This window comes from Vicugna pacos, unplaced genomic scaffold, assembly GCF_048564905.1.
Source record: "Vicugna pacos unplaced genomic scaffold, VicPac4 scaffold_20, whole genome shotgun sequence".
In the NCBI taxonomy this organism is placed as follows: domain Eukaryota; kingdom Metazoa; phylum Chordata; class Mammalia; order Artiodactyla; family Camelidae; genus Vicugna; species Vicugna pacos.
In genome coordinates, this window is record NW_027328741.1 from 9,506,460 (window position 1) to 9,520,751 (window position 14,292).

At 33.3% G+C, this 14,292-nt stretch overlaps 1 long non-coding RNA gene across 1 annotated transcript; it reads left to right on the forward strand.

Annotated features, from left to right (window-relative positions):
- Nucleotides 1-217: 217 nt before the first annotated feature.
- LOC140694099 (uncharacterized) lies at nucleotides 218-2,080 on the forward strand. Its single transcript, XR_012069850.1, has 2 exons — nucleotides 218-412; nucleotides 1,802-2,080. It is a non-coding gene; the product is annotated as an uncharacterized lncRNA (long non-coding RNA).
- The last annotated feature ends 12,212 nt before the right edge of the window (nucleotides 2,081-14,292 follow it).

Below are 14,292 nucleotides of genomic sequence, written 5' to 3' on the forward strand. Positions count from 1 at the left end.
CAATCTAGTATAAATTTGTGTACAAAAGTATGGAGATTGGTTTTATTTCATAGACCCCAAAATTATATTATTTAAAAAGATTTTGTGGGGATAATATTTGCAGATCACACTATAAAAATAAGCAACATTTATGTTTCATTTTAACTGGATGAATGAGAAGTAAACACTGGTGGAATTTTACACTTGGGTTGCTGGGATACCAGTCGTATTGTGATGACACAGCTACTCAGGTTGAGAACCATTGTGATTGCCTAGCAGTTTATCTGTGCAGGCTTGCCAAATCAGCATTTGAACCTGCAGTGCTCAAAATCATGCAGATTATAAAAGTAGCTGTAGAAAAAGTTATTTGAGATGACACATGTTTCTTCAGAAATTCAAGATGTGTCTCATAAAGATGGACCAACTGTTTCAGGTAACTCTGGTAGATCTCTATTGTGTGATCAAACATTCTCTGGGGACTTGGACTTAAGGTCTATGATTGAAGAAAATGCTTTTCAGACTTTGTCTGAAGAATCTTTGATAAAAAGACCATGTTACACACATTGTGTCTCAGAACCAGATGAAGATAATGATTTTCGTTCTCTGAGATTTCCAAGAAAACTCTGGAAAATGGCTAGGAGTGACCAATATCAATCCATCTGGTGGGATGATAATGGATCTTCCATAGTGATTGATGAAGATGTCTTTAAGAAGGTAGTTTTGGAAAGAAAGGCCCCTTTCAGAATATTTAAACTGGAAGTATGAAAAGTTTAGTTAGACAGCTTAACCTTTATGGGTTTAGTAAAGTGAGGCAGAATTTTCAAAGATCTGCTTGTCTAGCTGACTTTCTGGCACAAGGAAAAGAAGTCTCTGTTTTAAGCAAGGTATTCAGAAATTTTAGTTACCACTTGGTAACTTATATATGAAAATTTATGTTGTACATCAGTCTATGGTAATATATATTTAAAGCTAGATTTTGAAAACTGTATAAAATTACCAAGTCTTAAATTCTTTATTTTTTCTAAAAATGAGGACAGTGCCATATGTATTCAAGATTCAGAGAAACTTTGCTTGCAACTATGAATCTTATCAGAAATCTATATAAAGGTATTAAAGCTGCTTGTGAAAAGTGGCATTCACAGTTACTGCAAATGCTAACTTCTTTAATTTGATGACTATACTACTTATATGTGTATTTTACAAATAAGGAAATTTAAAAAATAGCAATGTTCATATTTTCATGATATTATCTGTGCATTGTAAATGTGAAATCTGATGTTTTATACGTTAGGCTTATTGTAGTCTTGTATTTTGGTTTAAAATATTACTAAAATTTTTCACTTTGATTGTAGCTGCAGATCTACCATAATTCAAATTTTAAACGAGTCTTTCCCCAGGTTTTAATCAGAATAAAAAGAAGAGTTGGGATTAAAAATGCCTCTCTGGTATCTTCATTGTCTTAAGATTTCAATAAGAAGCACTTTATTGCAGGGGGTAATGTGGATACTCATAATTCTGGTTTTGTGGCTGACACTAGTGGAGAAAGTGCATTTTTACCTTTTGCAAAATTAAAAATGCCTCTAATTAGAAAGCCCTCTACTAGCCACATAATTGGTGATAAAACTACCCCGATCAGCGGTGATTTTTCTGGTCCATCAGACCACCAGAACAAATTGCAGTAGATCAGCATGCTATTTTAAATCAGTTGAACATTGTCCACTGGCACACTCAAAGCAGATACACTGAAGCAAATGACCTTATTATGAAGTTCATTAAAACCAAAAATTCTACTTCTCAGAACACCATCTTGTCTCCAATGCAGAGTAATTATTTTGGACTGATGGTGGAGCCTTCTGCTTTTCCAAATGGATATCACAACATATCTGCCAAAGAAGGTCGTTTTTCTAAACTTCAACCAGGGAGCAATGCACGGTTTCCAGTGACAATGACAGCTTATACATCAGCTACCTCTCTTTCAAGGCCAACTCATCAGCCAACTTCACTTTATGAACGTCATCCTAATTACAAAGGATCTACCAGAGGACTACCAGTTTATGCAGGATTACAAAGATTAAAATTGATGTTGGCAAATGTTGACAGATATCTGCAATTTTCTTATTTGAATAAGAAGCATAGATGTGTACCTGTATTAACCTTATTTTTTTAAATTAGGTTAAGATTAAATGGGAGACTAAATTAACATTTAAGTTAAAAAGAGATATTTGATTGATATGATCATTTGATGGAAAAATATGGGAGTAAATTTAAATACTTTCTTGTAAGGAGGAAGAGAAAATGGAAGAATTTGGAAAAAGACTAAAACATGGAGAGAGGGAAAATTACTAAGTGGTTTCTTGTTCATCCTGGAAAGTATTAAAAGGGTTTATAGGATAGGCTGGAACAGGAGATAAATGCAGGAACCGGCCCAGGGATCATGGTCTCTATTATGTCATCCCTGGAATCATAAAGGTCACATGATGTAGTCTCAGATGGCACATTCAGCATGTGGTAGAATTTAAGAAGTAATTTTATCTATGGTCTTCTTTGTGCTGTTTTCAAAGCATTAAAATTGGTGCTTTCATTTCCTGCCCTCAAGAGTCTACATTATATTTTCAAGTCAATACTTTATGTTGCTTTTATATTCAAGCCAAAGACAAGCTTACGTCCTCAGGGTGGCATTTAATGCCTTTCCAACTCTAAGCACACAAACTCATCTTGGTTTAGTCATTTCTTTATAAATCTGGCATCTCACTACCTTGGTATATCTTTATGTTTCACTGTATCTGGAAATATATCCAGGCAAACGATTGTCAACTATGTTAGCTGCAACCTCACCACTTTTACTCCAGCTCATCCTTGGATTTTGGGTGTCCTCCTTTTATCTACTTAGACTTTCCCTGTCTCAGCACAGAAACCACCTCCTCCAGATGTTTTCAGTCTATCCCCCTTTCCTTGTTTAACTTGGATACCAGCACAGTAAGCACAACACATGTCACAGGATGCATTTTTGTATTAAGTGAATGAAAAACACAAGTTGACTTTAAGCAATATCTACTTTCCTGAAACAAGAAAACTCTCATGGTTTTCAAACTATTTCGTTATGGTCTTCACCGCAAACTAGATCTTTCATAGCCCAAGGACAAGTCAATCAAGACAGTAAGTGGAGTTAGGTACAGGAGACAAAGTAATATTTACTTCTTAATTCATGCCTGCAGAGGCATAAAGCAATCCATTCACATTTGCTGGATTTGTTCCTGTCTCTTCATCACCCACCCACCACAAAACAGCTGAATCTCTTCCCCATACCAATAACTATACTGACTTATTATTAATATACTTCTTAGAATCAGAGCTTTGTCCAGAAGAGACAGTGCCTTTGCAAACATTTAATGTAGGTTTATACACACCAAATAAGTTGTGCCCTTTCTAACCTTCACAAAGTAAGTATCTAAGTGGTAATATCCCCTTGGTTGTGGTTCTCGTATTCAGTAACCAAATTGCAATCTAAATTATGTGGACTAGAAGGAGGTGAGGGTGGTGGAATTAAAAATTTTCCAACTGCAAGAATACCAAATTTCTGCAGATATTAGGAAATATAAAATATTCATGGAAGACTTTGACTATTTCCCACTAATTTTAAATAAAAGGTGAAGCATATTCAGAATGTGAAATGCCCTGAAATGCTGGAAAAATTGTAGGCAAGTTCAGGGATCCTAAGGCCTTTACTCACAATGATGCAGCTAGTGTCATCTGATAAGACTGAAATGGTAACATTGTGTCCGAAAATGTGTCTCCATTTGTGAAGAAAGCCTTTGATAATCTGGAGAATGGGCAAATTGGCCAGGGTAATCTCTAACAACATCCTGTAAATATGACCTTCACCAAGAGAATAAAAGAGCCCACTTGCAGCAGGAGAACTGTGTCTGGAGAGCAGTGGTGTTTCCTACAACAGAAACATCACGGTTTTAAATTTGTCAGCTCAACTCTGATGGTGGCTATGTTGTTGCTAACATTAGCAGTCTGGGGTTCAGATGGGCTGGTTCAGCAGCTAATTTCCAGCTCTCTTATCAGACAGTGGGTCTTAGCGTGATCATCTTAACAAGGTTCTATACTGATAAGTCAAAGGCTACAGTTTACTTTCAAAATTAGAAATTCTAAGGAAGAATATTATTTGTTTGTCCATCTGTAGTTTTCTACCTGAGAAAAGCTAGAATATTGGCCAATGTCAAAAGTTGGCTCATGCTTTGAAAATTATACTCTGAGCTCTGCCCAATGAATTCTTCCCATTAAATACTACAAATCTCTCTACCACTGTGTGTGTGTGAAGATGGATTGTTAAGCAGTAACTAAGTTTGTCTTAGTTGAGTCATCAGTGAGTTATTCCTCTGCACCTGTCAGAATGTCTGTGAGATAAGAGTTTCATTGAACCACCAGATTTTCTTCAGATTAGGGAGAGGTAGATTATATTTTTCCCTGTATACTAATTGTTACCTGTTCATTGAATCCAGAGCTGATGCTAGGGCCAAGCCACTGAATCCTTGAATTGGACTGAGGCATATACATTCTGAAGCCCCCAGAGCCCAGCACTGGACTGTGTCTTCTTTTTAATTTAAACTTATGTTTAAGTTTTTTTTTTCTTTTAATTCTCATTGTTGACACAACTTACTTTGGCTTTGAACACCCGTTGACTAATTTATAGGGACTGAATCACTGACTTATTCCCGTTCACCTTGAAATTGCAATAAACTTTTTTCCTTGTACTACCTGGAATACAGTGAGCATGGTCATCATTTTGAGAGCAGTCCTCAGTCCTAGTAATGCAGAAATTTGCACTTCTTGGACCAGCACTTGAGCAAGAATATTTGTTGTGGATCTGAGGGGTTATCCTCACATACCCTAATGCAACCATGAGAAAACACCACATTGTTATCCAAAATCAAGTCTTTGTCAGTATTGCATTCCCATTGCAAAACAGTTAAGAATTGTAGGAGTCCTTAGATTTTACCATGCTGAGATTTTTAGCAACCTAGCATAATCATTTCTTACAGATGCTGTCGGGGAGATGAGACCATTGGTCACAGACATTGAACTTTATCACTCAGAGCAGGAGCAGCCAGTTTTAAATTTGTATCCATTCCCTAATATCAGATGAATACACAGAGTGAAATTTTGATACCTAAAGAAGCAGTGGGCTGTTAACATGAAGAAAGCTTAAAGCATGGTAAAATCCTAATTTTATTAGTATCTTTATGTATAATTTATTTGAATCACTTATTTATTAGTATCTTTACCTAGGATAAGTATATCATGACTCAAGTTTACTTGCTGCAAAACGAATCATGAAAAATGTCATGGGAAATCATGACCTTTGAATTTCCATTTTTACTTCCGCTTTTATTGACATATAATTGGCATAAAACATTGTGTAAGTTTAGGTGCACAGGATATTGATTTGATTTATAAGTATTAAGAAATAAATATCATAGCAAGTTTAGGGAGAATTCATTATCTTATTTAGATACAATTTTAAAGAAATACAATTTGTCTTTTGGTTGTGATGAGAAATCTTATGGTCTACCCACTTAACAACATTAATATAGAACATAAAGCAGTATTAATTGTAATTTTCATGTTATTGCGGGGCATCCCTAGAACAGGTTTATTTTACGGCTAGAGTTTTTTAGCTTTTGAGTGCATTAATCAATTTCTTCTTTCCCAAATACTGCCTTTGTTAACTACAAATCAAATTGTTTTTTCTATAAGTGTGTTTGTTTGTTTTTGAAGTGCACTTTAATCTATAACTCTGTGTGAGTTTCTCTTACATAACATAATTTTTGCTATTTTTAATACATTTCAAACTGATCAAAAGATAAATCTAGTTTTGATAGTTGCTATTTAAAGATATTTCATAGTTATTGACTATTCCCCACACAGTAAATTTCTTGTCCCTGATATTTTAATTTGCAACTGGAAAAATTTCTCTCTTAATTTTTCTCAACTATTTGTTTTTCTTCACCACATTTCCCTCCTTCATTTGAGCAACCTGTTGCTTTCTATATATATAACTTCTTTTCTGTTTTGTTATGTTCATTTCTTTAAATTCCAAATATGAGTAAAACTTTTCTGCATTTGTCCTCCTGTGTCTGACTTCTTTCACCTAACATATTACACTCTTGGTCTACACATTTGTTGCAAATGACAAGAACTTATTCTTTTTATAGCTGAGTAATAACCCATTGTATTTTTATGGGTATGAGTGCATATATATATATATAAGTTTAGTGTGCGTATATATATAAATATAGATAAATCTGCAGTTAATAGTTGGGTAGATATATATACTATAAACACACATTTTCTTTATCCATCATCTATTGAAAAGCAATTAATTTTCTTTTATAGCCTGGCTATTGTAAATAATGCCACAGTGAATATAGGGTTGAATTTATCTTTTCTGATTTGTGTTTTCATTTTCTTGGAATAAGTATCTAGTTATGGAAATGTTGGTTCATATTTTATTTTTAATTTTTAGATAAAACTCCATACTGTTTTCCACAGAAGCAGCACAAATTTAAATTCACTCAAGCAGTGCAGCAGGGTGATTTTTCTTACATCCTCACCAATATTTATATTTGTTACCTTTTTGATCATAGTCATTCTGACAGGAGTGGCATAATATCTCATTGAGTTATGGTCTTGCTTTTTTCTCATGGTTAGTCATGTTGACCATTTTCATGTGCCTGTTGATTACCTTTCCCCCACTGTATATTCATTTTTTTGTAATGGGCTAAATGACCATAACTGTCTGATTTCACTTTTAGGCATTCTGTTGTGTTCCATTATTCTGTTTGTTTTGTGCCTCTACCATATTCATTACTGTAGATTTGTATTATAATTTAAAATCAGGGACAGTGTTACATCCTCTTTGTTCTTTGTCAAAGTTGTTTGTGTTTTAAGTTTGTTCATTATCTTTTCTTTTGTTTTTCTTTGTGACTTCAACTCTTTTGTGTTTACATGTAAATGTAACAATTATTTTTTATGTGTCTGAAAATGCCATTTTTATTTTGAAAAGCACTGAATTTAATTTGTGTATTTTCTTGGCTAGTACTGTCATTTAAACAATATTTTTCTTCTAATCTATGAGCACAGTATATCCTTTCATCTGTTTTCATTATCTTCAATTTCTGTTATAAATATTTTATAGTTTTCTGAGTACAGGTTTTTCAACCTCCTTGGTTGTACACATTTCTTGAGTTTTTTTTTGTAATGCAACTGTAAATGAGACAGTTCCCTCACTTTCTGTATCTGTTAGCTTGTTGTTAGTGTGTAGAAATGCAAGATTTCTGTATGTTAATTTTACATTCTGAAATTTTACCAAATGCATTGAAAAGCACTCATAGCATTGTGGTGCCTTTTTAGGATTTCTGTTTAAGTATTTCATCTGCAAGCAGACCCTTGTACTCCTTTTCAGAAATACCTATATTTTATTTACTTTTATTTTGGATAGCTATGGCTAGAATTTCCAATAATATACTGAATAACAGTGGCAAGTGTGAACATTCTTGACTTCTTCCTGCTCTAACAGCAGATGCTTTCAGCTTTTAATCAGTGAGTGTCATGATAGCTGAGTTCTTGTCATATGCAACCTTAAATGTGTTGAGGTATGTTTCCTCATATCCATTTTGAGGAGAAATATAATCATAAATAGATACTGAATTTGTCAAAATATTTTATGACACTTTTGAGGTTACCATATAATTTTTATTTTTCAATTTGTTAGTTTGGTGTATCATATTGATAAATTTCTGGGTGATGAATCACTTTTGCATCCCTGGGATAAAAGGGACTTAATCATACTGTATAATCCCTTTAATGTTTTGTTTGCTTTGCTAATATTTATTGATCATTTTTGCATGTATGCTTCTCAGTTGTATTTAAACTGTAATTTTATGAAATATTTGTTCCTGTTTTAATAATAGTGTTATACAGAAAGGTGGGGTAGGAAGCCTTCTTTCCTTTGCAAATTTTTGGAATTCTCTGAGGAGTATAGGTGATAGCTCTTCTCTATATGTTTGGCAGAAATCACCTGTGAAACTGTCAAGGCCTGGAATTTTGTTTCTTGGGAGATTTTTTTTTAATTACTTATTCAATTTCATTAGTGATAATCAGTTAATATTTTCTATTTCTCATTCCATTCTGGATATAAGGTCTTTCTAGGAAATTGTCCATTTCTTCGAGGGATTCCATTTTAATTGGCATATAGTTTGTTGTATCATCTTATGATGCTTTCTGTTATTTTGACATAAGCTGTAACTTCTCATTTATTTTGCAGCATTTTAACCTGCACTCTCTTTTTTGCTCATGAGTCTCATTAAATTTTATCAGTTTTATTTATCTTTCAAAGGCCACTATGTAGTTTCTTTAGATATTTCTACTTTTAATCTTTATTTTATGTATTTATGTTCTGATCTTTCAGCTATCTTTCTTTCTACTAACAAGTTTGTTTATTATTTTGCTACATCCTTTGTAAGATTATGTTATAAGAGAGAGAGATTTCTTATTTGTATAAGTGGCATTGTTTTGCTCTAAGCATCCCTATTAATACTGCTTTTGCTATATCACATGAACTTTGTTTTTGTTGTTATATTTCTTTTTGTATTTTTTCTTTGATTTATGCAGCAATCCATTGGTTGTTTAATGTTGTATGATTTATCCTCCATACTTTACAATTTTTCTCATGTTTTTCTTTTTAGTAAATTTCTGTTCTCACAGAATCCATATGTTTCTTCACAAAACAAGGAGAATAATAATAAAATTTACACTAAATTCTGAAAGGCATAAATTTTCAAAAATTATCCTTGAAAAATTAACAATGCTGTGAGTATTATCCTCCCTGACTTTAGAACATACTACAAAGCTACAGTAATCAAAACATCAAAATATATCACCAATAGAGTCACATAATCAATGGAAGAAAATAAAGGGTCCAAAAATAAACACACACACATATGGTCAATTAGTCTATAATGAAGGTGACAAGGGTATACAATGGAAAAAAGGCAGTCTCTTCAACAAGTAGTTTTGGGAAAACTGGAAATTACATGTAAAAGTTAGATGTAAGAGCAATTCCTTCCATAGAATAAAAAATAAAATAGAAATGGATTAATTTCCTAAATGTAAAACCTGAAACTATACAATCTCTGAAGAAGAACAAGAGCAGAAGTGCCTTTGTGATAAATCTTTGCAATATGTATTTTTATTTGTCTACTAAGCAACAAAAAAAGGAAAACTAACAATAACTTTTTAATTATACTGAGGAAAAAATAGATGTAATATATGATACAGTGATTCCACTTCTTGTATAATTGTGAAATGCAAAATCTTTTGCAGAGCAAAGGAAATCTTCAGCAGGACTTATGACAACACATAGAATAGAAGGAATAGTTTCAGACTATGAAACCAACAAGGTGTTAATATCCATAATGTATATATAGCATATTAAACTCATTATTTAAAAAACAAAGACCACAACTTAAAAACAGTTGTAGGATCTTCATGGAAACTTTTCAAAAACATACATGTGGATGATTTTCATGACATAAAAAGAAACATAACGTTGCTATTCATTAGGAAACCATAAATCAATACCAGAATGAAATATAATGTCACAGCAACCAAAATGGCTATTAAAAAAAGTCTTCAAATGACAAACATTAGTATGAATGTCAATAAAAGGGAACCCAGGTACACTGTTGGTGGAAATATAAATTGATGCCTCCACTATTATAAAAGTGTGGACAGTGCTAAGAAAACTAGAAATAGAAACATTATAGGTAGCCACAATTCCAGTTTTTGTTATAAATCTGAAAAAAATGTAAACATTAACTTTAAAGGCTATATTACCCCCAAAGTTCTTAACATCATCATTTATAATAGCCAAGGATAGAAGCACAAATCAACTGCCCATCAACAGATGATTGGCTGAAGTAGATGTGAGATATAGATAACATAATAAATACTTAGTCATTGTCATATCAAAAAATAAAATTCTGCCATTTGGAACAATGTGACTGGAGCCAGATAGTGTTGCACATAGCAAAATAAGTCATACAGAGAAAAACACTCTATGTTACCACTTTCATGAGGAAACTAAAGATATAAGAGAAATAATCATAAAAAAATAGAAACAGACTCACATATATATGTGTAGTGTACCAAGTAGTGGTTTCCACTGGGGACAGGGAAGGAGGATGTGGAAGACAGAAATATGCAAGGTACTAGTTATAAACTAGAGAACCAACAGGGCTATATTTACAGCACAGAGAAATATTTTAATAATTTAAATGATTTTAAAGAGATTATAGGCATATATTATACTAAAATGTGCATGCATGTGGGAAAAAATTGAAGAAAAATCCCAGGAATAACAAAATATTTTGTAGTACTCTGATATTAAGGGAGGTGATTTGTTCACTTTCTTTACTGTTCTCATAATGTCCTTATTAGAATTTAAGGTTTTAAACGTTAAAGTATATTCTTTGAAAAGAGTGACATATTTCAACTATTTCTGTCTCTCCCCTTTAATCTACACTCAGTGAAACGATCACATCTCAAGAAAAATAACTACAACACAAAACAATACTCCAGAACACATGTGTACAGCTGACGTTTGGTGGGCTAAAACACATAAAGGTGGCTGAACTGAGGGAAGAGCAGAGTTTGTGCCTGCGACCATGGACAACTTACTAGGGTATCTGAGCCCAGAGTTTCAGAGTTCCCAGTAGAAACAGGGTCTCATTGTTTCACACAGCATCAGCCTCCAACTGCACCAGTACTAATGGTTACAGGTAACTTGGAGGGAGCCAAATTGGAGACAGAATTTCCAACATTTTGACACTCAGACATTCATGACACTCTCCCTACTTCCCATTCACAGTGGTGGAGACAATGTACCTTACAACATTCTACATGGCAAAGGCAGTTGCCTGATTCCAAATACCCACCTGTCTTTACACCTTTCCTCAATGTGTGCACTGATTCTTAAGGGATATCAGATAAAAGGAAGGGTTCATCGGCCAAGTGACAACAGTGGCATTAACTACCAAAGAAGTGAAAGAAGTGACAATGTAAGCAATCTTTTATCCAGATAGTAGCGACTGGAATGTGCCATTTTGAAATATTTTCAGAGGTAGCTAAGATAAGCAAAACCAAATATTGTGCAATATTGCAAACTACCAGAAAACAAAAGCAAGGACTCCAAAACCCAATCTGTTTTTTAGTGTCATCAGAGCAATAATTTACCAGGTCCATGATCAATCACAGTAACATTATAGGGCACACACACACACAGATACACACACACAGACACTGACACAGACAAAGACACACATGCACAGGCAAATGCACACACACATACACACACACACTCAAACATCAACACTGCAGCAAACAAATTTAAAGTCATGGAATATTGCCGTATAACTAATAGAGAATCCAAAGAGATGCCATACAAAAACTGAATATAAAAAACAAAACTCAGAAAGCAGTTTAGTGAGCTCAGGAATAAAATAAATGTTGATAAGGTATACATTACCTAAGGGACCGAAACTATGAAACAACCAAACATTATTAGAGGACCAGATAACTTAATAAGTGATATGAAGAATGCAACAGAAAGCATTGGAAGAAGACTGCTTTGTGGAAGAGATATTAGCAAAGTCACCAATACAAAACAAGAAATGATAGGAGAGGGCAGAGATTCAAGATATTAAAATGTGAGGAAATTCTACTATAGCCATCAGACTTCTTCAGGAAGTGCACATTAGAGTGAAATCCTGGGGGGAGAAGAAAGTTAGAAGGCAGCTGATGGTATATTTAAAGTTGTTATAGTTGATAACTTTCTGAACCTGGGTAAGGAACTGATATACAATTCCGTGAGCCAACAAAACACCAATAACTTTAAGACAATGAGACCTTCTTCAAGATACGTCATATGCAAATTGGCAAGTTAATGACAGAGTAAAATTTTAAAATCAGCCAAGAAAAGTTATGTTAATCTACATAGAAACCCCCATCAGGCTATCAGCAGATTGCTGAGCAGAAAACATACGCCGAGGGTAATTAAAAAGACATTTTCAAACTACTGAAATAAGAAATCTCCCACCCAAGTACACTCTAACTTGCACAGTTATCACTTATATGTAAAGTGAAAATAAAGACTTTATCAGACAAAGAAACATGAATGAGATGTAAAAAACAAAACCAAGACACCTTACAAGAGGTTCAGGAAAGAGCTATTCTAAGAAAAATAAAATGCAAATATATGCATAATATTGAACAAAATACTAAGCAGAGACCATGAGAAAGTTGCAACAGTTTCTTTCGGTGTGTTTTTAAATGCTTCTATTTTATATGATATAAAGAGAGAAAAATAGTAATTCACTTGCAATAAATATAGGTACATCAATCTGGTAACATGTTCACAACAGAAATAGAAATAATTTGAGTCAGTATTCATAAAAGGTAAAGAGTAAAATTGAAACAATATTAAAGGAAGATGCTATCAGCAGAAAAAGGACTAAATTATACATGAGATGTTTTATTTTTAATTGAAGTACAGTAGATGTACTATATTGTGTAGTTTCAGATGTACAGCATAGTGACTCCAACCACTTTTTAGATTAGATTGCATTATAAATTATTACAATAATTGTAACATACAATTATTTTAAGTTATTGCTTGTAATTCCCTGATCTATACAGATTATCCTTGATGCTTATCTCCTTTTTGTATACTACTTTTTATCTGTCAGTGTCCTACCATTAAATTGTCTTTCCCTTCTCCTTTGGTAAACATAAATTATTTCCCATATCTTTCAGTCTCCTTCAGTCTTGTCTAACTAATCTCTCTATCCCTCTACCCTCTAACTATCTATCTATCTATCTATCTATCTATCTATCTATCTATCTATCATCTATCTATCTATCTAACTGTGTATCTATCTGTCTATCTATCATGTGTCTATTTATCTATCCTTCTATGTATCTACTTATCTGTCATCTATCAACAGATAGCTATATATAGATGTACACATATATTTGGTATTCTTTAGATTCCACATATTGATCATATTATATACTTTTGTCTTTGTCTAAGTTACTTCACTAAACACAATATTAACTAGGTCCATTCATGATGCTGAAATAGCCATGTGTTATACTTTTTCATGGCTAATAATATTCCATTGCATATTTCTAGAATCATCATTTCTTCTTAAGTCCATAGTCTACAGTGCACACTTGGATTGCTTCCCTGTCTTGCATATTATAAACAGTGCAGTTGTGAAGATTGGTTTTACTCAATTTAGGGTTTCTTCTCCAGATATTTCCTAGGAGAGGTGTTACTGTTTCATATGGTAGTTCTGTTTTAGGTGTTAAAAAAATCTGAATATTGTTTTCCAAAGGAGTTCTACCAATTTACATTCCTACCAAGAGTATACAAGTGATTTGTTTCTTCCAAATCATCTCCAACAGTTTCTATTTTTTGACATTTTGATAATAGCCATTTGACCAGTGTGAAGTGATACCTCATTGTGGTTTTGACCTGCTATTAACTAATAATTAGTAATGTTGAGCAATTTTATCACTAGCATGTTACTCATCTGTAGGTTTTCTTTGGAAAAATATTAACTCAAGTACTCTGCTCTTTTTTTGATTGCGTTTTTGTTTTTCACATTAAGTTGTGTAATCTAAATCCATGTTACATCTATTAACTTGCATCTATTATCCCCTGATCACTTGCATTATTTGCAAATATGTTCTCCAATTACACAGGCAGTGTTCTCATTTCATTCAAATTGTCCTTAGCTGTGCAGAAGTTTTCAAGTTTATTTAGGTCTCACTTGCTTTTTTTTGCTTTTATTTCTTTTGCCTTAGGAGACTGATACAAGAAAATATTCCTATGATATATATCCAATAGTGTATCACCTATATCCCCTTCTAGAAGTTATACAGTATCAGGTCTTACATTTAGGTCCTTAATACACTTGGAGTTTATTTTTGTATACGATGTCAGGGAATGCTCTCATTTCACTGTTTTACATGTAGATGTCCAACTTTCCCAACACCATCCATTGACGAGACTGTCTTTTCTCCATTGTGTACTCTTGCCTATTTTATCATAGATTCATTGCTCATAGGTGTGTGGAATTATTTCTAGGCTCTCTATCTGATTTTATTGATTATATCTCTGTGCCAATGCCATGCTGATTTTATTACTGTAGCTTTGTACTATAGTAAGGACTCTGGGAGGTT